Here is a 27,202-nt window from a genome sequence, read left to right as displayed (position 1 = left end):
TGACAAAGTTGGTTTGGACAATTTCTGTTTGTTCTTGATGGCTTTTGGGGAGACAGGAGCTTGGAGCTGCCTACTCTGCCATTTTGCTGATGCCACTTCTTCGTCACTCTTTACAGTAAAAGGTTGTGCTTGTGTACAAAAGCTTCTTAAGGTTGAGATCTTTCTTACAGTTGCATATTTTCCAAGAAGGCTTGATTTAAATGCTTGTATTTTTCCTTACTTTGTCAAATTTATGAGAAATCACCTCCAAAAATATGTGACAAAGCAAATGAATTAATAGAAACTACTATAAAAACAATTCATCACCTTTGAGTCAGGTGAGCTAGGAGGATAAAAAACTAAGAGTCTCTTTCATCTTTTCTCTCTTACTTAATCCCCAACCTGCATTTGGGTAGCAGCTCACTAAAACTGAGGTCAGTAAGTGCCACTCACTGCTCAAACGATGGAAGGGCCCCCAACAGAAGGGCTATTGCATTCTCATTCTCATCCCGTTGTCTTTTGCGTCACTTAATGTCAATTTCTTTGACTATGACTGAAGAGTATTTTATTTCAAATAGTTATAGACATTTAATCAGAAATAAACTTTAGAAATTACATAGAAGCTGGGGATTTAACATTCAAAATCAAAGTTCAGTGATGAACCTAAACCTGTGCCCAGTGCTGTGCAAAGCCCCACCCCAGATCTTGAGGATCTTCGTCCTGCTCTTGTTTTACAGTTCCCTGCACTTTCTGAAATGGCTTTTTGTTCCTATCACTATTACTGTTTATAATGTTAAAGGAGAAAGTTTCAGTCAAGTAACTCATAGGAAGTAACTAATTTTCACTGAAACCAAAATCACTGGAGAGGAGAAAATAAACAGCAAAACAAAAATAAAAACTGGATCCAGAACAGAAGTAGGAAAAAAGACTAATAAACAGATGAATGGTATTATGCCAAAAGGGAAATTACAAAGTGATAATTGCAGAACCTACAGAGAAAATTAATATGACCGGTGATAACAGTGTGTCCTTGGGGATGAAAAGCGAGACAATTTGAGTGGAGAGACGTGAAACGGCTAAAGAAAAAGACTTATTTAAGGAGATATTCAGAAATTGAAATACTTTTCCAAAGTGTGTTCATGTATTTTGTCTAACACTGGGTATTTCTAAACTGAAAGTAGAAATTGCAGGTTATCTCTAGCAATCAGCATAGATCACATATGAAGAAAGTGAACCACAGAGAGGTGAGCTTGCTTCACGAGGTGAAGCTGGTTAGTGGAAGCATTACACCAACAGAGCTGGCCTTGTAACAGCATCTACAGCATTTTTAGCATATTTTGGTTTAAATGGAGAGTTAGGTAATATTCAAGGCTTTAGATCTATCTTGTAATAACACCCATTTTGTTGAATAGCAGAAATATTCGAAGTTACAAAAATTCAGGCAAGAATAACATCTACGGGGCTCGTTTCTGGTCTTAAGTTTCTTACATTCTATTTATTTTCAAAAGATATGTTAACTGTTTCCTTTACTCATTTTATACAGAAAAGACCTTAATTAGTATTCCCTATACCTCAGAAGGGCCATTCTTTATGATGCTACTTGCCAATCACTGTCCAAATGTACTCCTGCGCTTAAGAAGGGAGCAATTACATAGAGAAAGAATTAGACAATCTAAGCTGCAAGTAAAGCACTGTCTTCCCAATAGTAATGCAGAATAAAACCCTGCGAAGAGCACACCAGAAAGAAATGAACCATAAAGAATGCGCTAATGGAGGGGAAAGTTCTGTATTTTTAAAATGAAATTACCTTAAAGAGGGAATTATCTTTGTAAATGTAGAAAGCAATACTTGTAAAAATAATGATAATATTTGAAGGCAACATTTCTTTCAAGTAAAGATAAAACTACATCAGGAAGAACGCTTATAAATGAGATGAGTAGAATCACTAAAAGGATTTACTTTAAAGGTCAATATTCAATTAATGTAATTGCTAAGATACTGACATGGGGCCTGATTTATGGATATTTGTAGGACTAAAATGCCCTGTTTTTAGAAACTAAAGCAGTTTTCATAGTTTATGTCATACACTACAACATCATATACCCAAACTGATTAGGACTGAGAGTGCCTGTGTGATCTAGAAGGGCCAGGCTCCCATGGACAATTTATAATGGATTGTGCCCAATGCCATGGAGTATTCTCAGGTAAACCCAGCAGGTATTTTATACTAGGCATGATGCTAATAGGCAAACGAATCAGTGGTGTAATGTGCGTTTTAAATGCTACTTAGGAGTGGCTAAGATTTACATAAGAATGGACAGATTTGAGATGTGGAATGGTAATGCAATTGTTAAGTCAATGGTGGGAGATGACCACTGCAACTGAAACAAATGGCTACTTTAAGTCTACTCAACATTCAGTAAGTTTTTAAAAGCACAAAAATAAGAGTTCTTATTTTCCCCAAAATGCTACTTATAGGGTACAACTTCTAGCTTCTTAGGGTGGTCCATGCTTCTCCCAATTTCTCAATGTATAAGGATAACTCTGATGTTAAGGGGTTCTCAAGAACATATTTGAGTCATGGCCCTAGGTAGTGCTTTGTGGGGTAAGATAATTAGACTATATGGGACCAACCTTATATTCATTGATTCTTTTTAAATACATGTGTACATATACACACACAAGCATGTACACACATGTACATATACCATATATAGATATTTTAATACCTCATTTTATAATGACAAGTGTCAGAAATTGTGATCATGATCCTGTTAATAGGGTTGGAGAAATGAGCTAGGAACCCTACTTTCAGCCTTGGGACAGAGAAAAATGCAAGTATACCTTTGCTCACGTGATAATCCAAAGTAAGTGGTTAAGGTAAGAGTCTCCTCAGGAATCGTGAACCAGAGTTCTGTAGCAGGGCTTTTAAAACGTATTTAGCTGTGAAACAGTTTATTCAAGCAATTTGGCAGTACGATATTTAAAACAGATTAAATAGAGCTGCTTCCACTAAAGGGGCTCCTATGTCCTGGAGCCCCATTTGTTCACAAGCTGACGGTTTGGAAACAACGGGTCTATGACAGTAACTAAGCGGTCTTTATCAGCAATTCCCCTTCTGCACACAGCCCTCTGGAGCCCTGGACTGTGAGAGGCAGTGGGGAAACTGTGGGGCTTATATCCTGCCTATTTTGCCCATCAGACGTCACTGCCAAGTGATGGTGCAGAACTAGGCAAGCAGTGACCTCTCCGGTTCCTGCTTTTAAAAAAAATGAATGGGTTCAAGTAGGAGTCATTAGATAATCTCTAAATTTGTTTTGTCAGTTCTATTCTATTTAATTGAGCATGGAATCTGACAAATTTAGACAAATCCAGTGTCCAGCTGCTGTCAAGTAAGGGAACATACTACAATGCTTATAAAAATATGGCTACCTTGTTCATTCACCAATAATCATGGGCACCTAATATATGCACATTATCCTGCTCTAGTCCCCACTGCTAAGGATTTTCAAAGATAATTAGGATGCAGCCCCCCCCCTTTTTTTTACCCTTAAGGAGCTTACAATAATAGGAGTGAGAAGTGTACAAATAACTGACAAAACAACCAAAATCAAATGCATACTAAGGTATGCAACCAAATTGCATTGGGCCACAACAGAAAAACAATTGTCACACAGCAGTTAATAGCATTGCCATGGGGACCAGTGGAACCAAGGGTGAAACTGTACATCTTAAACCTGCATAAACTTCAATTGCCTTATCTGTGAAATAGGGATAATGACTTCCTACTTATGTGACTACTATGAAGATCAAATGCCATATGCTCGTCTATGTTTAGACCACGGTGGTTGGAAAAGTGGTGGCTCTGTTGACTGAGAAAGTCAGTTTAGAAGAGGAAGAGAAGATAACTTACAGTTTGGGATTGTTTACTGTGAGGTATCATGGAAAATCCATGTGGAACTACCCAGAAGACATACTTGTACATATTTAGGCAAACCATTTTCAAAACCTTGTACTATCCCTCTATGTTTTTTCATTCTAATTCATACTCCCACAGCCATATTCTTTCTCCACTCCTGCCTAAGATACTGGGTGCTGTGATGGGAGGGGAGTAGGTAAAATCTTTCATGTCTAAACACACAGAAATTCTGATTCCAATTTGTTTCACGCACTGCTTACCAGTGGCTTGTTTATTCTTTCTTGCTCATTTATATTTAATTAATACCCTTTTACTGCCAAATTCATTTTATTTCTCCTCAAACTCTTTAGTTTTTCTTGCTCTGCTGGCATTTCTCTTGTGTATAATTTGTGCAAATATAATCAGTTCAATTTAGCACACGATTACGGAATGATATCTGTATAGTAGGCATTGTGAATGAATCTGGGGATATAAAGATAAAATAAGATATAATTTTTGGCATCAACAAATTTACTGAGCACACTTTTTATTTTTTTATTTTTTTGATGAGGAAGATTAGCCCTGAGCTAACATCTGTGCCCATCTTCCCCTATTTTGTATATGGGATGCCACCACAGCATGGCTTGATGAGCAGCGCGTAGGTCCATGCCTGGGTTCCTAACCTGCGAACCCTGGGCTGCCGAAGTGGAGTGTGAAAACTTAACCACTATGCCACCAGGCCAACCCTCACACTTTTGATTTTTATAAGCTACTTCTTTGCTTTTTTCTACTAAATAAATTTTATACTAACTTTTTCTTTCTTTCACTGTGGATTTCTACAAATACACATTCAACTACATCTCAGTCTACATCGGGTGGAGAGGCCTTACTTGGGTTTTGTTGCTGAGAACACTGGGACATCAGCGATATATGCATAAAATTGAATGGAAGACTCAAGTCCTGGAACTGGCAGCTATCCAGGAAATTGACTTGCTAGTAGGCTGGTCTGCAGAAATAACCAGGAACCAAATGATGGTGTTGAAATGGTCATTGCTAGGCTAGGGGACAATCTGGCCCCAACCTACAGGTGGGAAGCACTCTAATGTCTCCATCTAAGGAGAAATCTCTCTGGAAGTGAGACACTTTACAGGTCCCTCTATTCCAGCTCTCACAAATCCCTTCAACTTCCTCCATATTTAGGAAGTCTCATGAACACAGGGGGACTTAATCACTTCTCAATTTAATACAAACACAGAAGCACTCATCAATAACACATGGTGCTATCATCCGTGCCATTCGAGATTTGTTTTGTGCCTTTAGAGGCCCTCATGTCACAGCCCCAAGAGCACTGCAGGCCCTGGCAATACTGCAAACAGCAAGAGGCAAAGGGAACGAGGTAAAAAGTATTTTAGAGCATAAAGAAGTCATCAACCCAAGAGCATTGTGGTGATGAGGCCTGAGAGCAGGCTGGGGCATGAAGAACTCAAAGAGCTCAGGCAGGGAGAACATGATGACTGAGGCACAGCGAGGGTGAGAAAGAGCCACATCTCAAGCAGAGCAGCGAGTCAAAGATAAGTCAGATTCATCTCTGGGGCCAACACCTTCTTGTCCATTCCCTCATCAGTCCTGGCATTCTGGATTCTATTTTCATTTAATAAAAGAAATCTGTTTCATATCCAATGCTTTTTCAGCAATTTGAGCATCCTAGAAGCTACTTCTAAATATTGTAAGGATTGAGGTTAACAGACTAAAGGAGCTAAAATCAAAGCATCAAATTAATTGCCCCTTGAAAATTGAGAAACTGAGTTTAGGAATATCTAATTCAGGATTAAGTTCTAAAAGAGAAGTTCTAATCCTGGCAGAGGCATAAATAAAGGAATACATGACTCATCCAAAGCTTTGAATGATTAAGTCTGTGGCAAATGAGTGTGCTTACACACCTTCCATCAATTACACTGCAGACATAAATGTGTGCTGAAATCTGATTCCCCTTTAAGTCTCAGACGAAGTCTTGCTTTTCTGAAGCTCCCTCAAATCCCTCAGTCAGACAAGACAGTTTCCTCCTCCCTATAATCCGAGGAGTGTTTGTTCAATTATTGTATCACATATGGAAAAGAGATTAAGAAGACAGACTCGAGAATCAGGCAGTGTTATTCAAATTCCAGCTCCAATAATTTCTAGCTCTGTGGCTATGGGGAAATAATTTCCTTAAGCCCCAAGTCTTCATCATCTGAAAAATGGGGATAATAATGAATCACGTATTTTCCAGGCTGATATTTGGGCACATCTACTGTTAACACACTGAACAGGTGTGCCTGAAGGGCCCTCCACTCCAGGTGCCCAGCACCCTGTATACATGCTACCTCGGCAACTAAACTGTTAACAGCTGTCAAGGGGCTTAGATGTATCCAGATTTCAGCATTTTGATTGGTGGTGCCCCTGCCTAATAAGTTGTTAGATATTTTAAATATCACCCTTGCCTCTTGCAAGTATTATAAGGACTGCTGTTTCCACAGCACTAAACACACTGTTCAGTGTATAGGGAGGCCATTTTTGTTGTTATAGCAAAATATGACTTGTAATTTATGGTTAATTTCTAAGTCTGTCCATTTCTTCCATTTTATTGTGACTTCCTTTAGTGTCATGTTATGTTCCATTATCTCAGCGACTAACACACTGTTTTGCACAGAGTAGGCACACAATAAATGAAGACTGAATTAAAATAAAGAAAAAGTATCTAATTATCCTGTGTAGCTGGATGTTGCAGTTCTATACATAAATCACATTTTGGTCAACTGTTTCCTTTGCATGAGTGGTTCAGTGTCCTGCAATAATGCCCTTTATATCATTAGTGGGGGAATATATGGTCTTATACATGGTAGATTCTTTGTGAGAAACCAGACGTAAAATCGCAACTGTCTTGAGTCTGCTATGAAAAGTCATATGATTGCTTATTTTGGTTTAAGGATTGTGAAATAAGGAAATTTAAAAAGTTACAGCAACACTGGTTTACCTTTAGATGGGCCTTGTCAGATTTGAATTGGCTTGATAACATGAAAATATGTCAAAATGTGGGCTCAGCCTTGCATAAACTCATGATTGCCTTACAACCATATGGAACATGTCTACTCGAGATCTGCGCCTGCAAACCAGAGACTGAAATACCAATTCCCGTGTCAACATATTATATACAAAGCAATATGCAATTAGCAAGAAGTTTAGATAATTACTTTCGGTAACTGAAATATACTCTCTGGCAAATCTATATTGGAAGCCAAGAATCAGGAAGTTGTTGAAGAAATGTGGACAGCACTATGATAAAGGATGCAGAGAATCACTTTTATCAACCTCAACAACCACAATGGCCACCAATGTGACATCAAAGATGTCACTGTATAGCTTTCTTCCAATCCTCTTGAAGCCAACACTTTGTTAAACCTGCCCGTCATTAGCTGCTGGGTTCCAGAAGACAGCATAAAAGAGGAAGACTGCTCACACTTTATGGAAGTAATTGTTGCCACTTTCAACTGAACCATCCCTTTAATCTAACCCTGAGGCTAAACCATCTGTTTATCACACTGATCGCTATTGCTTCTCTCTCCCAGACCAGTTTCTGACTTGACTTTCCTATTTGTTCTAGCTTTAATCAGCACTCCCCATGAATGTTTCTCACAGACCACCTTACCTATGTTTCCCCACTTCTTATTGCATGGGTAGAGCAGTGTTTCTCCATCTGTTTGTGGGGAAGGGTTCACATACATTCAACATTGCTTTATTGATATTTGGTCCAAGTCTCATAACCAGAGTTTTACTGTTTTCTTCCAAGCTCCCCCACCTAGAACCCAGAATTGACCCAGATTTTATTGAAAAATGTCAAACCTGAATTACACCTATCATCCATGTAAACACAATTATTATAACTACTCTATATTAAGAGAATTTTAGCTACAAAAATGTCTATTTTTGGTTTTTGATATTGTTTGTATTTTTTCCTTAAGCAGAAATTAAGTGTGAAAGTTTTATTTATAACAGGAAAACAATTTCTTTTGATAAACACATTACTCTGTCTTGTTATTTTACCATTTGGAGAATTTTAAAATTGCTCCATTTCACAAACCAAAAATGGTATCTTCAATGTAACAGAGACTGTTGATAGATCCCTAACTCTTCAAGTAAATGCTGCATAGTAAATATTTAATCAAAACAATTAACACTAATTTTAAAAGTACATAAATGAGGTGACTATTATGACATCAAAAATGCATGCCCTATTAAGCTAGTGACATTTTCCATTATTCTCTATTTAATTTTCTTTGTTATCCATCAATTGTTTTTTTTTTAAATGGAATAATCCGTAACTCTAAGTAGATTTTGTTATAGTATCATTTATTATTAAACAAACTTTCCTTAAATTGCTACTTGCCTGTCTGCTTGAAACACAATCACGTGTAGTTGTTTAGAACTCTGTGTTCCAGAGTTTTCTGTTTTTTTTGATAAATGTACATGTCACAGATGTTATAACAAGAGCGTGTCAGTGCTAATTAGACTTATCACAGCTGGCAGTTTCTTAAGTCAGTTTTGCTGCCCACATCTTTCTTGCTACATGAAACCTACTTTTTGGAAACTGCTGATTGCCATAATCTTCTAAAATATTCTGACATCCACCTGTATCCATTTCCTGCTTTCCTGCCAAGCTCCATGATTTCTGGTTTTGGTTACTCATCAATGCTGATTCCTCTTTAATATTCTCTTCATGACTCTTTCTAAATATTGAAACGAAAATTGGGCCCCAAAGCAAATATTCTTGACACTCATATATTATAACAACAACAAAAAAAAAACACCCTAGGAAAATGGCAGCTTCAACTTGGTGTTTAAATTTGTCTAAGCTCCTCATTTAAATCACTGAGTTTATAGTGTGAGGGTGAAAACTTGCATTTGCACTGAAAACCAGCTGCAGATGCCATCAGGTAGTGTACATTTTGCTTCAGGTTTGTCAAAAGCACTGCAGGGTCTAGGAAGCCAGCAGAGAGTAGTGCAAGGAGGGAATTTCAAAGACTCAAAGTATCACTGCTTCATCTAAAGACAGTATAAGGAAAGGAAATGACCAGAAGTTCTAGTCCAGCCAGTCTGTACTTTAATGTCTAAAGTATCAGAACCGATACTTAAACAGTTGAAATCTGAAGGATGTAGTATCACAGAACATCATCACAAGGGGCATTTAATATTATGTGAATTAAATATGAGACTGGCCTATTATATCTTCTTTGGAGAAAACAACTGTTAAATTAACAATTTTTTTTTACTACAGCTGTTGAAAAGTTATACCACTGTTGGATTACTGTTTTTTGATATATATGACTTTTTCATTCTAAGACACATTAAATAAATACATGTATAGAGTGATATTTCAGACAAAGACACACTCAGCCATAAATATTCACCACAACAATTTCCAGTGAGAGACATGTGGAACAATTTAAAATATGTGCCACGTCTAGATGAACCTACATATTTTGTTTTGCACATTGACATGGAGATGGTGGATGGAGAAGCTGCATTTCCGGGATCTTCAGTTAGTTTGAGGTATGCACTATTTCCACATGCTTCTATGCCCTCTCATATTTAACCTTTACTTTGCCTCAAGGGTATTTTTTTTTTTTGTATTATATATAGTACTGTGGTTTTTTTTAGTGTAATTTGAGTACAAGATGACCATAGACCTTAAAAAGGTTGACAGATGGGTTCAAAATGCTTTTACGTCTGCTGTGTCGCTCTTCCAAATGGAATATGCACACAAACGTGCAAGAAATGTGTATCTAGACATATCTCCTGTGTCCTCCTTCACTGCTTTAACCCTGTTGCTCTCTTCTTCTGAGTGTTAGGAGAATGCCTTCCTTACATATTTCAGGGTACTGATAACATCCTCATCATACCCATCTTCTTTCTGTTTCCTAGTACAGTGAAGCCCATTATGCTATTATTTCTCAGCCAACCTCCTTACATTTCTTTTTTTTTTTTTTTGTCACTGGGGAAGATTTGCCCGGAGCTAACATCTGCTGCCAATCTTCCCCTTTTTATATGTGAGCTGCTGCCACAACATGGCCACTGACAGGCGAGTGGTGTAGGTCCGCGCCTGGGATATGAACCTACAAACCCCGGGCCACCAAAGTGGAACATGCCAAACTTAACCACTAGGCCACCGCGGCTGGCCACTCCTTTCATTTCGTTATGTCAAGTTTTCATCACATTTCTCTTGTCTTTTTTTTTTTCTAAGTCTCTGTTTACTAAAATTAATTTGAATTCACAGGGCAACTAGTGACTAAAATTACTTTTTTTCCCCTAAAAAATTATTTCCTCACAAAATATTCTCCTACAGTACTGTGTGTGCAGTGTTCCATTCTTTCATATATTAGAGAATATTCTCATAAGTCCTCATTGTTGTCCTTGGTAGTTATGGAAAAAGAGACATTCATTTTGGAACAGGTTTTTGTGTAAACTCAAAGCAACTGCATTCTCCCTGAATCCTTTCAGTATTTCAAAATATGTTAAGAATAGACAAATACTTCTAATAGCAAGTATTGGAAACAATTAAATGGAGAATGTTTCTTGTTTTAAACATAATTCTGAAAAATTATTGAATAAAAATGTTAAGTAAATAAATTTAAATTTCAACATTGAATAACTGCAATTCCTCTTAATTAGAAGGAAAGGAGAAGTACAATAATGCTAATTTTTACTGGCTTTGACTTTAGAGGAGTAACAAGCATACTTTTTCCTCAACTAGAAAATAGCTTTATTTCTTAGATAATAAAATAATTCACGCCCATAAAATTGTGAAATAATACAGAATGATATAGTCATGTGAAAGCATAAAACCAGATATTTTGGTGAATTTCTTCCTATATCTCTCTCTGTCTTTCTATTTCTACATACACACACGCACACAAACACATACACACATATACACCATCATATAATTTTAAACAAATAGGCTTATACATGCAGCTAATAGATATTTTAAAATATACATATGCATGTACGTATATATACACAAGCACATATATATATATACACACACACACACACACACACACTACCTTGGATATATTTTCATACAAAAACACATAAACCTATAAGATACTTTTTAGTGTTTGTAAAGAATTTCATAGTTTGGGTATATGCTAATTTTTTCAGTGTCTTTGCAAAACAGACTACTGAAGATCATTTTGTTCTTTGTATATTATTTTATAGATGAAAAGTATCATATTATTTCTATTTCTTTTTCTTAGCTTATTATTTACTTGTAACAATTTTTCATAAATTATGAGGATATTCTGGTTCCATAATGAATTGACGGTCCATGCCTTTTGCCCATATTCCTATTAGTGTATTTCTTTTCGTGTAAAGCATTGTATCTATGAAGAATATTAATTTATTGTGAAATTATCTGATAAAATAAATGAGTGAATCTAGTTTTAACAATGGGGCAAGAATCAGAAATATCCCTACATTGCTGATACAGTGGAATCACAGAAATTTCTTGGCATTTGATTTAGAAATATGTAACACGGGTTTAAATCTACAATTTATATACACAAACTGTAAATCTACTTAAAGGAAAGTATACTCATTCAAAGATACATGTTTAAAAAAGATTTTCAAAGATACTGTAAACAAACATGAAAGAGATATTCATGGAAGCTGTAGTTAGAAATAAAAAGTTAGGGGATTTATGCATAAATACTTCAGTTTTTTGGTAAAAGCAAAAATGACAGTTTTATTAATTTCTTTTCAATCTGTATATTTATTTATTTATTTTTCTTGTCTCATTGAACTAAGTAGAACCTCTAGTTTGATACTGAACAGGAATGGAAAGAGAAGACATTCTCACCTTGGTCCTAATCTTATGGAGAAAGAGTCAATCTCTCACCATTAATTAAGTATAATATTAGTTGTAGGTTCATATATATTCTTTATTGTGTTACGGAACTTTCCTTCTATTTCTATTTTTGAGAGTTTTTTTTTTTTATCATGAATTAGAGTTGAATTTTGTCAAATGCTTTCTCTGCATCTTTTGATATAATCATATTGTTTTTCTTATTTAGTCTATTAATATGAAGAATTACTTTGATTTATGAATGTACATGATCCACATATGGAAAACTACAAGACATTGATGAAAGAAATTTTAAAAAGTTCTAATGTAAATGGAGAGACATTCCATGTTCAGGGACTTGAAAACTCCACATTGTTAACATGTTAATATTTCCTGTTTTGATCTATAGATTCAATGTAATTCTAGTCAAAAATCTAGCAAGATATTTTGAATATATCTGCAAACTGATTCTAAAATTTATACTGAAAGTTGAAAGACCTCAAATAGGCAAAACTATACCAAGGAACAAAATTGGAGGACTCACACTGCCCAATTTCTGGACTTTCTATAAAGCTACTATAATCAAGACAGTGTGGTATTGGCACACATAGATCAACAGAACTAAATAGAGTGCCCAGAATTGAACCCACACAAATATAGGCACTGATTTTTAACAAAGGAGCAGGTCAATTTAATGGAGAAATAATACTCTTTTTAACAAATGATCCTAGAACAATTGGGTGTCCATATGCAAAAACTCAACCTAGACATGTACATTTTATACAACAAATAACTCAAAATGGATTATAGACCCAAATGTAAAATGCAAAACTATAAAACTGCTCGGAGAAAATATCTGTCACCTTGGATTTGCTGATGAGATTTAGATACAATACCAGAAGCATGATTCATGAAAGGAAAAATAGATAAGTTGGACTTTGTTAACATTAAAAAAAACTTCTGCTGTGTGAAAGTCACTCTTAAGAGAATGAAAAGACTATCTACAGACTAACAGAAAATGTTTGCAAAATACATATATGATAAAAGATTTCTATCTAAAATGTGCATAATGAAGAACATTTAAGACTCAAAAATTCAAAAATACAACAACAAATAATTAAAAATAGACAAAAACCTAAACAGACATCTCACCAAATAAAATACACATGTGGCAAATAAGCATATGGAAAGATGATAAACACCATTTGTTTTGAAGGAAATGCAAATTCAAACAATGAGTTACCATTATATAGCTATAAGAATGGTTAAAATCCAAACTGACTATCCTAATTGCTGATGAGGTTGCAGAACAATAGAAATTCTCATCTAATACTGGTGTTCATGCAAAATGCTTCAGCCTCGTTAGGTTTGGCAGTTTTTTACAATGCTAAATTTTTTTTTTTTCTTTTTTACCATAAGATCCAACATGTGATCTCCCTCATATTTCACTGACTCATTTTGATAACTTCTGTCTGCTCAAGGACCTACGCCCAAATGCTTATAGCAGCTTTATTATAATTGGAAGCAGCCAAGACACTCTTCAATAAGTGAATGGATAAACTGTGGTGCATCAGTAAAAGGGAATACTATTCAATAATAAAAAGAAACGAGCTATCAAGCCATGCAAAATCACGAGTTAATCTTATATGAATATTGCTAAGTCAGAGAAGCCATTCTGAAAAGACTCTATACTATATGATTCCATTTATATGACATTCTGGAAAAGGCAAAACAATAAAAAGATCAGTGATTGCTAGGAGTCTGGAAAGATGAATAAGTGAAGCACAGGGATTTTTTTTTTAGGATGGTGAAACTATTCTGTGTGACACTATGATGGTGGATATATGACACTGTACATTTTTCAAAACCCACAGAACTTTATATCAGAGTGAATGAATCCAAATGCACAAATTTTCTAAAAAATCATTTAGGAGGTTGGGCAAACCTAGGATATAATGCAGACTGTGAAAAAAGAATCGAGCTGCATTATAAATATATGAAATATCATCACTGAAGGGAATGTGTGCAGACATTTCTGACCTAAATAACATTGGAAATGAAGAGAGACCATAAGGCTAATAGCAAAATGAACTGCATATGATCTCTACTCTAGTAGGTAAAATTCTTTCCCTTGGTGGTATAGATTAACAATTCTAACAGGAGTGTGCTGGAATTGAAGAAGCAAGTAAGTGACTGGCAGATGGTGGGAGCCAAGTTCTGACTGTTGGAGAAACAGGGAGATAATCACGAAGAGAAGTGTACAGTGATCAATGAGGTGATGGATTAGAGTCGGAGGCATCAGTACGAACTTATCTTTAGCTTAATATAGATACAGATGGATACAAGCAGAAATATTTCTGGATGTGTGTGTACACACGGGTTCATATGCGTACATACCTTTTCTTGTTCTGTCAGCTGAGAAAGCTTGGAAGCAACAATACCTCACTGACAACAAGCACACCCAGCCCCCAGACGTGGTTTTCAAATACCATTCTCCAGTGAAAGGAACTAGGGCTCCTTGGAGAAACGGCGGAATCTGAGATTGGGGCATGGTACAGATAAGAGGAGCCTGGAGAATTTTGTAGTGCCCCAAACAAGGAAGTGCTCAAAGCAGACAAACAAAGCAAAATACAGCACTGGGGGAAGGTCACGGGGACCCAGGAGCCAGATGAAAAAGTTTCCAATGATGAAAGCTGGAATAGTCTGAGCAAAAACTGAATTATGTAATAATTGATTATAATGCTAAGTATAAATGAAAATCCATGGGTCCCTACTGACACAAATAACTACTTTTGTAAATTGAAAAATGGGGACAAGGAGACAAATCTCCCTTACGGAAGAATTCCAAATAATTGATGCAGATGCTGTCCCTTCAAGGAGATGGAGCGTTACTCCCAACCCCTAACTGTGTTCTAGGTCTAGTGACATCCTTCCAAAGAGCAGTGTGGAAAGGGGAAAAAGAAGCACTTTACAATAGAGAAATCTGACAAACACTCTCTCAGCCAGGTGATCAAGGTCAACGGCAACGTGATAAGTCATGTTGGTAGTATGGACCCTGAGATGATGTGAATGGTACTTTACCCCTGTGATCTTCCCCCTAAAATCCATAACCACAGTGGGATCTTGAGAAAAATGTCAGATAAACCCCAGTTGAGGGACATTCTACAGAATACCTGACCAGCACTACTAAAACATTTCAAAGTCATCAAAAAAGGGCAAAGTCTGAAGAACTGTCACATTCTAGAGGTGCCTAAAGAGACATGATGACTAAATGTGAAGTGGCATCCTGGATGAGATGCTGGAACACAAAAAGGACATTTAGTAAAAATTGAGAAAATCTGAGTACAGTACAGATTTTCATTAATAACATATTAATATTGGCTCATCAGTTGTTACAAATGACCACGGTAACGCAAGATGTCAATAAGAGGGGAAGCTGCATGTGAGCCTCGTGGGAACTCTCTGTACTACCTTTAAAAATGCTCTGTAAATCTGAAATTAATATGAAATAAAATGTGTTAAATTATGGAAAGCAAGGGGATGATGAACATGGGATTTGAGATGATCACCTCACATGGGGTCTTGAGGGATGGGACAACACGGTCATTATGAAGGTATGAGTTTCTGGTACAGGTGAGGGTTTCATGATGACTATAATATTATTAAAAATAATTATACTAAAATATTATTGGAAAATAAATTATGGTATATCTATATAACTAAATAATATGTAATCTTCAAGAATGATTTTTTTTCAAAATATATTCCTTGACATTCAAGAAGGTTGACAATCTATTATTCCAGTTGTGTGTATCTGTGTGTGTGTGTTTTCCTGTGACTTTTGAGTCCTCTGTGCCTGGCACTGGGTTTGGCATTGAGGACAATATGGAGAAAATGATGTATCAATTATGTAGTATATTTTGTTCTGGAGGAAGAAAATGTTTTTCACAAAACATCTTCCTCAAATAATATGAAATGGAAGTATATAGCGCTTTGAAACCAATTGTAAACCAAACCTACGCTGCTGAGAGAATGCTTCCTTAAGGAATCATTTGTCCTGAGCTGTGGAAGAACAATAGGATTTAAATATTGAGTAAAAGGAAGATCATTTTCAGTGGAGAAAAGGATAGTGCTATAGAGGAGAGCAGTATGGACTGCTTGAGAAATAGAAAAAAGAAAGAAGGGGGCATGCGGAAGGAAGGAAGGAAAGAACGAAGGAAGAAAGAAAGGAAGGGAAAGAAAAAGGCAAATGTGGATGGAACGTAGAAAATAAGTTGAAAAGGGGCAAATGAAGAGGAAAAGAAGGAACGAGTTGTCATTCTTGTCTTGTAGAAGAATATTGGATTTTTTTCTCTTTTTCCTGTTACCAATGGGAAGACGTTGAAAGACTTGTAAAAAGAAGATATTAAGGTAAAACTTGAACTTATATACTCAGGCTAAAGTATGGAGAAAGGGTATAAAAAGGGAAAGAAAAAATGTGGAAACGCCACGAGGACACCTTAACTGCAAACAGAGAACTCCTTTCAGCTAGTTGAAGCAGAAAGGGAATGTATCTAATGCTATCGTTGGATGACTTACAGGTGCCCAGGAGGGACGGAGAATCAGGAGTGGAGGCCGTCGTCAGGAAGCCTAGGTAACATGCTCTTGGAGGGCTGGAGGGCAGTGCTCCGCAGCCTCTCTGTGGTGAAGGATACACAGACGTGCTTTTGGGAAAAATTTCTGTGCATATACCAATATGCATACTCATATATATACATCAATAATGAACCCATACTTTTATAAAATACAACAAAATAACTACTATAAAACAAATTATGAAAAACGTAGAAAATATTAGTTCAAAGTTTCCATTATTAGAGTCACAGACATAAATTGCATTTCAATATGTAATCAAAATAAACAACACAGGAACACAGAAAAAAATTCAAAACTTATACACATTTTTCATTGGTGTTGTGCATATAAATGATTAGTTCAGAGAATCGTTACTTGTAGCTTTTCATCCTTTCACAAGCATAACTAAACAACGAGTTGTGAAGGAACCTGTAAGCACCGTGTTAACCCCTGCGTAAACGTTGTGAGATAACACCACATACATAAGCATTTACGTTTCTAATGTGATGACGACCTTGCTTCTCCTCAGTTAGCTTCATTACTTTAGGTTGGTGGATGACGATGTTCCTCTCCAGGAGTAGTTTATATAGAAATGGTTTTTGCGTTCTATTTTAATCAAAATTATCTTAAGGGAACTAGAGTCTCACAGAGGTATATTGGAATGAATGAAGAGATTTTAAAACAATTTTGGCAAACAAAAAATATTCTTTTATTAAGTTGATCATCACTGAGGCAAGTGATGCTGATTTTCAAAATTCAGCTTTAATCCATCAGTCGCCAACGTTAACTATTTAATCTGTAAAGTTATAGTTGTCTTTAAAATATTTTTCAGAAGAACTTTATTTCAAATCCATTAATTTCCTACTCATGGATCTTCTTAGATGAAAAATAAAATTTAAAACAATCAAATTTTATTAGGTAACCTCTTTATTAAGTATGCTCATATTTAGATATCTGAGAACTTTTTTCAAATGTACAATATCAATATCATCCCCAAATTCATTGATAATTGTTGCTAAAGTACCGAATATATTACAACACTGTAGAAACACTCCTCTTCTAAGCATCTATCTTGCACTGATAATACTCACATTTTCTCAGATGGAATTACATTTCTTGGTTTACAAATTTACCTTAAAATGACCCACACATTTAACATGGTCCTACAAAGCACGACTAGCTTCCAGCTCTCCCCACATGTAACGCACCATGTGAGTTTGGCAAAACTGTGGTTGGTACCCTGTTCAGTCAATCATCCCCTTGGATGTCCTGGTTATGTCATGTTGCCGTCAAATTTTCTCAATGTCCTGTTTCATTTTCTGTGCATGTCCCGGAGCAGTAACCCTCTCAGGAGCACTGTTCAAGCACAGACGTCACTGCAGCCACTGCTGGTCACAGAACATGGCACATACCCACTCTGGGCGTCTTGTTCCACTGCCGGGAACTCCCCCACTACTGCCTCTGGCAGCTGCAAGTCCCTCTGTCCTCCAGTGATGGAAGTGATCCCACGATAGGCTTTCACCTTCACATCCCTCACTTTTTAATTGAAATCTCACACTGATTTGCAAAGCCCAGCTCTTAGTCGTGTATCCTGGCTGCAAAGAGTCTTCTGAAAATGTAGTTCCTGAGGTCTCCCCAATGGTGGACAGAACTTACATCGTGAAGAAACTGCAAACACAGGGATGGTTTTCAAAACATCACTGTGTAATCAAAAATGGAGGATGGATCTCTACTGCAGAGGCTGTAGAAAGAATCCAGGGGAGTAGATGACGGCATCTTGGGGAGGTGGGTTTGAAATGGAGAGAAGTAGCATGAACACTTAACAAACAAAAAGAGATTGGGGATTGAGAGGTGAAAAGGATGGATGTCACATGGGTAAGACGTCAGGGAACCTCTATAAGAAAATGCCACAATTCTGGCTTGTCTATCTGCGTGCCTGATGGTGCCATTCACAGAGAGAGGGAGCGGAGGAAGAGGGGAAGTGTTCCTGCTTTTACTTTGCTTTGTCTTATTGGGATGTGTGGTGGGGCTGGGAGAAGGCTGGGTTCAACTTGGGGCTTAATAACATAATTGAATCAAGGAAGCCTATGTTCTAGCTAAAACTCTGGCTCTAAGTTTCACTTGGCATTGGATCAGTAACAACTTTTTTTGTTTTTTTCATTGCCTACAGGTTTCTGTCTTCTGAACAACCCTCTGGAATGTCCTTCGGAGCACACACCGTCTGTTCAGTGCTGTATTACTAGGTCTCGAGTCCCAGCACACTGTAGACGCTCAACAAATTCATGTTCAATACATTATTTTTCTACCTACCTCCTCCACAAATGTCTGCTTAGACTGCATTTAAATGCAAGCTTTTAGAAAACTTTCCCTTAAATCCATGTTTCATTGGCAGTACAAAGAATTGATATTTTATTAATCCAGATGCTGCACAATGGAAAAGATTATCCTTTACCATCACAGATGTTGAGTAGACTAGTAGTTTCTAGAGTAAAATGGGTATTTAGCTTTAGTTTAATGTTATCAATACAAAAAGCCAATTTAGGGATTGGCGGTCATCCCCATCAATAGAATGGAAAGGCGGTGGGAAACCATAAGACATAATCGATGGATCTGAGCGTGGCCTGATGCTTTCTCTTCCATTTGGCAATGACTATCTCAGTCACACAAATTAAATATAGGTTTATTTATATGGTATGGAAATAAATAATTTTCCAATCAAATGATTTTCTTTAGCTAAGTTAGATATCCATGTATTTCACTTTCAATTTTACTATTCATTTAATTTGTTTTTCTCGTAGGCCAGCCTAATCATCATTTATACCATTAATCAGAAGAATAGGCTACTGCCTAATACTTTTAATTGCAGGACTGCCACAAAAGATCTCCGTCCAAATCTTTTCTCTGGTTTGTTAAATTGTCTTTTATAAAAGGTCAAAAGCTTGTGTCTTATAGAGAGTAGTTCTTAAACTGGAAAAAAAAAAAAAATAGAAAAGAGAGAAAGAAAATCATTTGAATGTAAACTTAACTGGAATCTTGGGAAGGAGTTTTTACCCAATCAAAGGAAGAGTGGACAGTGGGGCAAGGCCCTGGCTTCTAAAAGGGTAAAGGAAAATCTTTTGCAGAAAGTGGCACAACTTGGCCCACTATCTACCAGGTTTTCCATTGTTGAGTGGAGCCTAAGTCATGCCTTCCAGAGGGTCCTGAGGAAAAGTCAATATGCAAAGTGTTATGTTCTCCTTCCTCCACAATAGTAAAAGTCAGAGTGAAATTTGTTGCTATATTTAATTCTAGGATCATTTACCTATCTGCCCTTCTCTTAGTAATTTTCAGACTTTGATTTGCTGTTTCTTTCCTGGGTGGTGAGAGGAAACAACATACTTTTTCCTCCTAGGCTTTCAATGCGAACTCAAAATAAATCTGCCTTCATTAAATTGCAAATGTAATCATCAGGGTCTGATTCAATAAAAATGACATGTGTTGGCGTTATATAAAGTCCCTCCGAACCTTGTATAGAGCTCTGGGAAGCACCACTTGCCACTCTGCCTGTCAGGTCTGGCAGTAAAGGCCAGCACGTGGGTGTGTGCATGGGACTTGTGCAGGGACCTCCCTGAGTTCAGGGTTCTTTATTTCTAGAGGTGAGGGAGAGAACACGTGTGGTCAAGCGCTGTGTCTAATTGTTCCCAGTGCTTCCACAAAAATCTCTGTAAGTATGCATAAAAATTTGCAACTTCCCACGAAAACTTTGCGAACGCTGGTGATCCCTGAGAGGCCACCCACGTCCAAGGCCCAGCCTTGGCGTCTCTAAATGGCCCGAGGTCCAGGCTGCAGCCCAGAGTGGTCACGTTCACAGCTCCAGATCCGAGGTGCAATTTCAGACACACATAATGTGTAATGAAACAGGTTGTTGATTGAAGTGAGTAATAAAAACAGCAGCGAGCATCTTGCCGTAGGCTACCAACAAATAAAACTCCTGAAAGAAGCAATAAGAGATCAGTGTGGTGAATGTTCATTTTGCATCCGCTGTAAGTTGAGGTGGGTGATCTGTCTCATCCCGCTATTTGGTTAAATGTATTCTGTTCTCATATATTTTTTAAGTGAAAATGTACTTGTTATAAGGGTATCTTGACTTGCATCTAGCATGTGAAGCCAATCAGCTTATAGGAGGATTGGAATAATAAAACCAGGCTCCCTGGAATAGTAAAACCAGTAGAGAAATTAAAATGAGACACTACTGTTTTAAATGGAAATCAAGCAGATACTGACTAGTCACTGTACACAAAATGTATACAATAAGACCCCTCTGACCTTCCAGTGAAACATTAAAAGAGGAAGGAGGACACACTCTTTGCCGTACAAATCATGAAAAATAGAGTGTGAGTGGGCCTGAGATTGGAGCCTCTAAGAGCTTGTAGGAGAGCGCTTTATGATAAAGAAATAAGGAACTACTTATAACCTATGTTGGTCGATTTTTAAAGTTGGCAATTTTGAAAAGTAAAAAAATAAATACCTAAAGATTCATCTATGAATCTTGAATACATTGCTAAATAAAATGCACGTAATGGGCAAAATGGATTTTACCTTTGGTACATGCGTTCCCCAAATTCTGTATTGTGTGTTGGTTTTGTCAGACCTGTGTTCAGCTCCGGGTCAATGCCAACTGAAGCACATGAGACAGTAGAGAAAAGATTTTAACAGGAATCAAATCCAGGTTGTATGACAAAGATTCAAAAAACCAGGTGTTTATTATGAAGGGGACGGAGGGGCAGAGTCTTTTCAAGTGTGTGGCGGCTCTCTTTCAGCACAGGAAGGTAGAGAGGGATGAAAGAGATTTGGGGTGAATCCAATGGGCAGAAAGAGAAGAGAGCTGTAGAGAGGTATGCTCTTTTATTCATCCTCAAGAAATAATCATGAACCATTCTTTATTTTGCCAGGCATTCTTCCAGATTCTGGGAATACAAAAGTAAACAAAAAGAAAAAAAATCCTATCATCATGAAGCTGACATTACTGTGGGGAGACAAAAAATAAGTGAAATGTGTGGTCTGCAGATGGAGAGCAGCAGGACCCCCACAAGTCCAAGGCCCGTGGCAGTGGACTGGATAACGCCAGTGGTCTGCCAGCCTCCACAGAGCGTGCCTGTCCTGGCAGCAGTCAGCCTCAACCCCCCGTGCCATAGCTGTGGCTTCGCTACCAACTCGAAAGCTGAACAGCGGTTTCTGATACTCTGAGAGAGGGCTGGTCAATAGGTGTTGATGTAGCTGCTGCTTATGGACCAGAAAGATTTACATCTGTCATATTGTCAGTGTCTGATATAAGTGTTAGAGATCTAAACACACCGATTTTTCAGTATGTTGCTTTTTGCCTTGGGTTTAACTGTGATATTAATCTTTCTTCACCTTCCCATTTCTTTTGCATTTTCCTGATTTACCATGCCTACCTTGTTATATTATCCTTGCTTATTTATTTTATTTTGCTTTTGGCTTTTGCAACCGATACATAGTTAGGATTTTTAAATTGGTTCTAGGAGAATGTCTTCTGTAAGGGAACGCAGTCTTTTTTTTTTTCTATCACCTTGGTCTATGTTTTATTTTTTGTGTTTCTTTTTTGTTTCGGGCTTTCATATTTTCGATATTTGAGCCCTATAGGCATAATATGTATGTGTGTGTGTTTGCATGTGTGCGTAATATTAGATTCAAGTTTATTGTCTAATCGTTAACCTTTGAATTAAAAGACATCTCTAGATTCTATTATCCTGTAGTAAAACAAACAACAACAAAAAGATAGCACATACAGTCCTATCGTTGGCCAACCTCCCTTGGCTCAAATTTAAGTTGTTTACTTATCTTAAGACTTTAGACACTATTTATAAGTATTAAATTCCTACGTTTGTATGGTGTCACTCCACAAGTAAGAGAAGTTATGTAAATTACTACATGAATTACCAAGAGGAATTTAGTTTCCCTTCAAACTCCTGAGAGGATGAAGTGGGGGGAAAGGGGCCCACCCAGTATTACTTTTGATATCTGATGGGGAGTGACTCCAGAGGCTGGAGGGCTGGTGGAAATCTTGATTATGCATATTTTCCGTAAGTTTTTTAGGGGTAGAATAAAGCCAATGTGATCAAATATTACTTCAGCTTAATACATTCATATTTTACGTGTTTCCTCTTTTATGTTTTAGAATCTTTTCTTAAGCCCATACTGAATTTGTTTATTTATTCATTCACTTCTGTTTAATCACCTTTGGCACACAGAGGTGGTTTCCCATGAACAGATGGAGGCAATGTGGCATGCATTTCCTCACTGCCTCACTCACTGCTCTTGGTATGCTCTCCCTTGGAAGACTGGGAGCTGTAATTTTAGGGGTTACTTCCTCACCCAGGTGAGCTGGAGGGAGAAAAGAATGTGGCGAGTCCCAGCCTGATAACTTCATCTCCCTCAGCTTCCTCATCTGCGGATGAAATGGCTACTCTAGAGGTTAACGTTTTTGCTTTGTTTTGTTTTTGTTTAAGTCAGCGTTTACTTTGCTCAGCATCCATAGAAAGAGCACAGCGTGGCTGTGCCTACTCTCCATCAATACATTGCTGCATACTCAAACAAAGAAAAACGCTGTTCCATCTAGGAATAGCCTTCCGGGTCTGGGCTGTAATAACTTCATGGTTTTCTAAGTAGCACCAGCAACTTTCCAGAGCCACTACTGTCAACTGGTAGAGATTGCAATAGCTAAAGGAATTTACAATTTTTTTTCTCAGTATCTTATACAACTCCTTAGCCCCTCAAATTATAGTCTTGTCTGGATTCCACTAGACAATGTCTTCTTAGCCAGTAGACAAGGAGAATCTGCAAGTAAGACCTCAGTATTCTTCTGAAAGTTCTAAATACATTACTCATCACTCCTAAGTGAGCAATAATTGTTAGCCATTATTTTCATTTGTATTCCATCAGCCTGGCCCAGATGCCTCCCTCAGAAATCTTTCCTATTTCTTGCCCATGTTCTCTGGTTTGGGAATTACGACTACATCTGGGATCCGAGCTGGAAGGAGGAAGTAAAGGCCAACAGGCATCAGCTCAAGCTGTCATTGTAGTTAGAATGGACTGTGAAATGGCAGTTTGGGTACTAACGATGGTAGTTTATCCTAAGAGTCATCCTGTTAAAAGTAACAGATTCTGCAAGGAAAATCTCATTTAAAAAAAAATAGAATAGTATTAGCAGAATACGAGGATGCTGCCAAAGATGCAGATTATTTTGACTTTTGGCAAATAGTCTTTCAATTTTGTGAGATAGATAACTCACTAGAAATATGTGAGCTGAAAAATAGTATTGCTAATTATATGACTAATAGCAACTAGACAAAAAGTTTAAGAAGTATGCTTTGGGTTTCTATCCTTGGTTTATATTGCAAAGATGTATATATTTTGACTTGCATAAGGATGAAATTGCAAAAAACATTGGAACTGACAACAATTTTATGAATGATCCTATTATGATGGATAGTGTAGGATTTTAAATTAGATAAACAATCTGAAGAAAAAGGCAATATCTCAAAAATTGTTTTTAATAATAATAAACACAAATCATTACATTTGGCCTCAGGGAAAAAAATACTGTGGTAAATGAAGAAAATATTATTCACTAATCAATCTCAGAAAAAAAAATTTCTCCAATGTGACACTTCATTACGTGTTGGGAATACACACATTGTGTTCATTATGCCCTGAAGGATTTCACAATTAGTGAAAGGGATGGTTTATATGTAATCCAAGACACTACCGTGAAATATGTGATACTAGACATTTCTACAAGGTGAACCGGAAGGGAGGAGACTGGAGAAGTTAGCTGTGTCAGGAAAGGGGCAATCGGAGAAAGGAGTTCCTTTTGGAGCATAGTTTTATTGATTTGATACCATCTAACTTTCCTCCTAGCCCTGACATTTATGATTCTACTAATGAAAACAGGGAAGGACTAACATTGATGGGACTGCTTGTGTTAAGATGTGGATGTTTATTGAGGATAATTACAGTTATTGATAATGGTTGAGTATTGGATGTGCGTTTTAAGTTTATAAGCACATCTACAATTGACAATTTAAAATCTACATCACACTGCCCTAATTCTATTTTTTTTCCATCCTCCCAGAGAACAACTTCCCATCCTCATCCTCTCCTCTGTCTTCAAACTTCCAAGGCCTCTCCACCATCATCATTCTCAGAGGATGGCCATTCTACCTCCTTGAGATGACTAAAACAATCGGAAGAGAACACTGCTGAATTCTGCTACCTCGTCTACCCACTCACCAGCATTGGAGCCAGGAGCTTTCCATTTCCTATGTCACAAACCTAAACTCTCCAGACCCCTTTCTAGACTTAGTTGCCCCACTTACTTTCCAGAGGCCACCCCCCTCACCTATTCAGGTACATTGCTCTAGCAACTTTATTCTCTCCTGAAATATATATTTATCTCTCTACTGGAATAATTTTAGCATACAAAAGTGTTGTTTAAAAAAAACAACTATTCAATCCCAGATACTATCCTATTCCTCTCTATCATTTTGAAGTAAAATTTCTCAAATGAATTGCTTGTTCTCCATCTCTAAATTCTCTCCTTCCATTCCATCTTCAACCAATATCGCTCACACTTTCACCTCTTCATTCCACTGCAAATGCCAAGGTCACCAATGACTGCCGTGTTGATACATTTAATCCAGCTTACTTAATGGATTTGCAGCCTTTGAAACAGGTGGTTACTCAGTTTCTTCAATTAAAAACCGGATTCTTGGACTTTTTTTTCCTTCCTACCTCACTGGTCACTGGCTACTCTTTTTCAGTCATCTTTCAGATTCCTCCTCTTTTCCCACCTTTGAATGTTCTTGGTCCTGGTATATTCTGTGTCTATGTTCACCTGAATGTGGCATTTAAAGCCACAAGACTTCATGAGCACTAAGGCTGTGAGTATAGATATTTATATATCAGACCTCTAGCCTCAACTCTGGATTCATACATCCAACTACAAGCTTGACGTCTCTACTTAGTTGTCTCCAAATGTTCCAGAATGTCATGAATCTGTATTACTATTTCCTTTAAAATACTATTTAATTTACAGGTCTAGCCTAGATTCTATTAAAGGGGGTTGATAACGGTAATGACGATGATGATAATGATGGAGGTAGGGGTAGTGATAATGATGGTGATAATTGCTTTTTCTTTTAAATACACACTCACTCTAAGAAGAATAATATTATTATCATTTTTAAAAGAATAAATTGAAATCAGAGCAGTTAAGTAAATGTTCCAAGATCATACAGTTAGAAAGATACAGAGAAAGGCTTTGAAGTCAAACCTATATGATTTTGAAGTTCTTCTGAAGTTACTCTCTCACTAAATGAAGGACTATCGCTTCTTTGCCAATTACAGCTTTCTCCTCATACTAGTTTACCCTTCCAATAGGTAAGGTTTATTGAGATACTCAATCACTAAGTTGCTCTGTCTTTCTGACAGAATGGTTGAAGAGCAGGTCCACACTTTCTTAGACTCTCCCCCAGCCGAAGCCTAAGTCCTATAATAAGTTCTTGCTAACACCTACTTATGTTGATACCCCACAGTCTCCCAGGATGTGTGTTCTCTCTCACTGCAACAAATATAAATGCCAGTTGTTCAACTACAGTTATGTTCCTGGTACCCTTTGCCTATTGGACATCGATATGCTCTAGGAATGCTCTGGCCAATGCAAAGTAGGTGATGAGCATCCCAATTTCCCCACTTTTGTGTAAGAGTCTCATCCCACTATCTCGGGACAATGTCATGGGCTTACAATTCTTCCTCACATTTCCTCTTAAGCCTATATAAATAGCAAATGTTGATTTTTTTTAACCACTGAAATGGAATTGTGCATGTGGCTGCCACCAAATCCTTAATATACTTCATAAAACATAAACTTTGTCTTGTTAGATCTATCTTACTGTGTCAATATGCCAAGATTATTTGTTTCTGAAATTGTAATCTCAAACTTTAGTGATGGCCTTTAATCTAATCATTATGGCCCTGAAATTTACTGAAAGTATTGAATTCAACAGAGCAAAGTAATAGATTCCTATTTTATGTGAAAGAATATAAAGTAACTTGGTCTAACACTTTGTTAAGTGCATGTAAACTCATAACCTGACAATGGTCTTAAAAAGAGATTGATTTTATATCTGGAGATGTCTTAAGTATATTAAGTCTTTTGGATTTGGTATGAGATTAAAAAAACCTATCAGAAGAAATAGAAGCACTCAAATTGAAACAGTGAAGATGAGGATAATGTCAAATCCACACTTAAGAAGAATGCCAGGAAATATCAGGAAACAGATCATAGAATTTGAAGAGAACACAAGTTCTCAGAAACCAATGTCCGGTTTAACCCATCCACCCCCTACACTAGTTACCTAAGGGAAATGTAAGAACTGAGGGCAAGGCCAGGATAGACAAACTTTTAATATGAATTAGAATATTTGCCTCAAGCTCCAAAAGAGTCTCTTGCTCAATTATGCTTAATGAAGTAGAGAATGCTCCCTTCCCCCCTCCCCTTGCATAGACTAAAATACAGTGAAGATGTCTTCTTTCTTCTTTTTCCTGGGATTCAAATCATTTAGTATGTAAGGATGGGGGCAAGAAAAAGCAGAGCAAGGAAAAACAAAATTTAGAGAGCTCTTTTGTACCAGCTGAAAGAACAGGGAGTTTGAGTGATGCCTCCACTTAATTGATTTGGGCAAGATTCTCCATAGCATCACTTCTACTAATCAGAGCCCTGGGCCTGAGTGGGAAACCTAGAGATTGGAAGTTGATATTCCACAAGTAAC

The sequence above is a fragment of the Diceros bicornis genome, chromosome 41 (assembly GCF_020826845.1).
Source record: "Diceros bicornis minor isolate mBicDic1 chromosome 41, mDicBic1.mat.cur, whole genome shotgun sequence".
Taxonomy (NCBI): domain Eukaryota; kingdom Metazoa; phylum Chordata; class Mammalia; order Perissodactyla; family Rhinocerotidae; genus Diceros; species Diceros bicornis.
Note: the sequence above shows the minus strand (reverse complement) of the source record.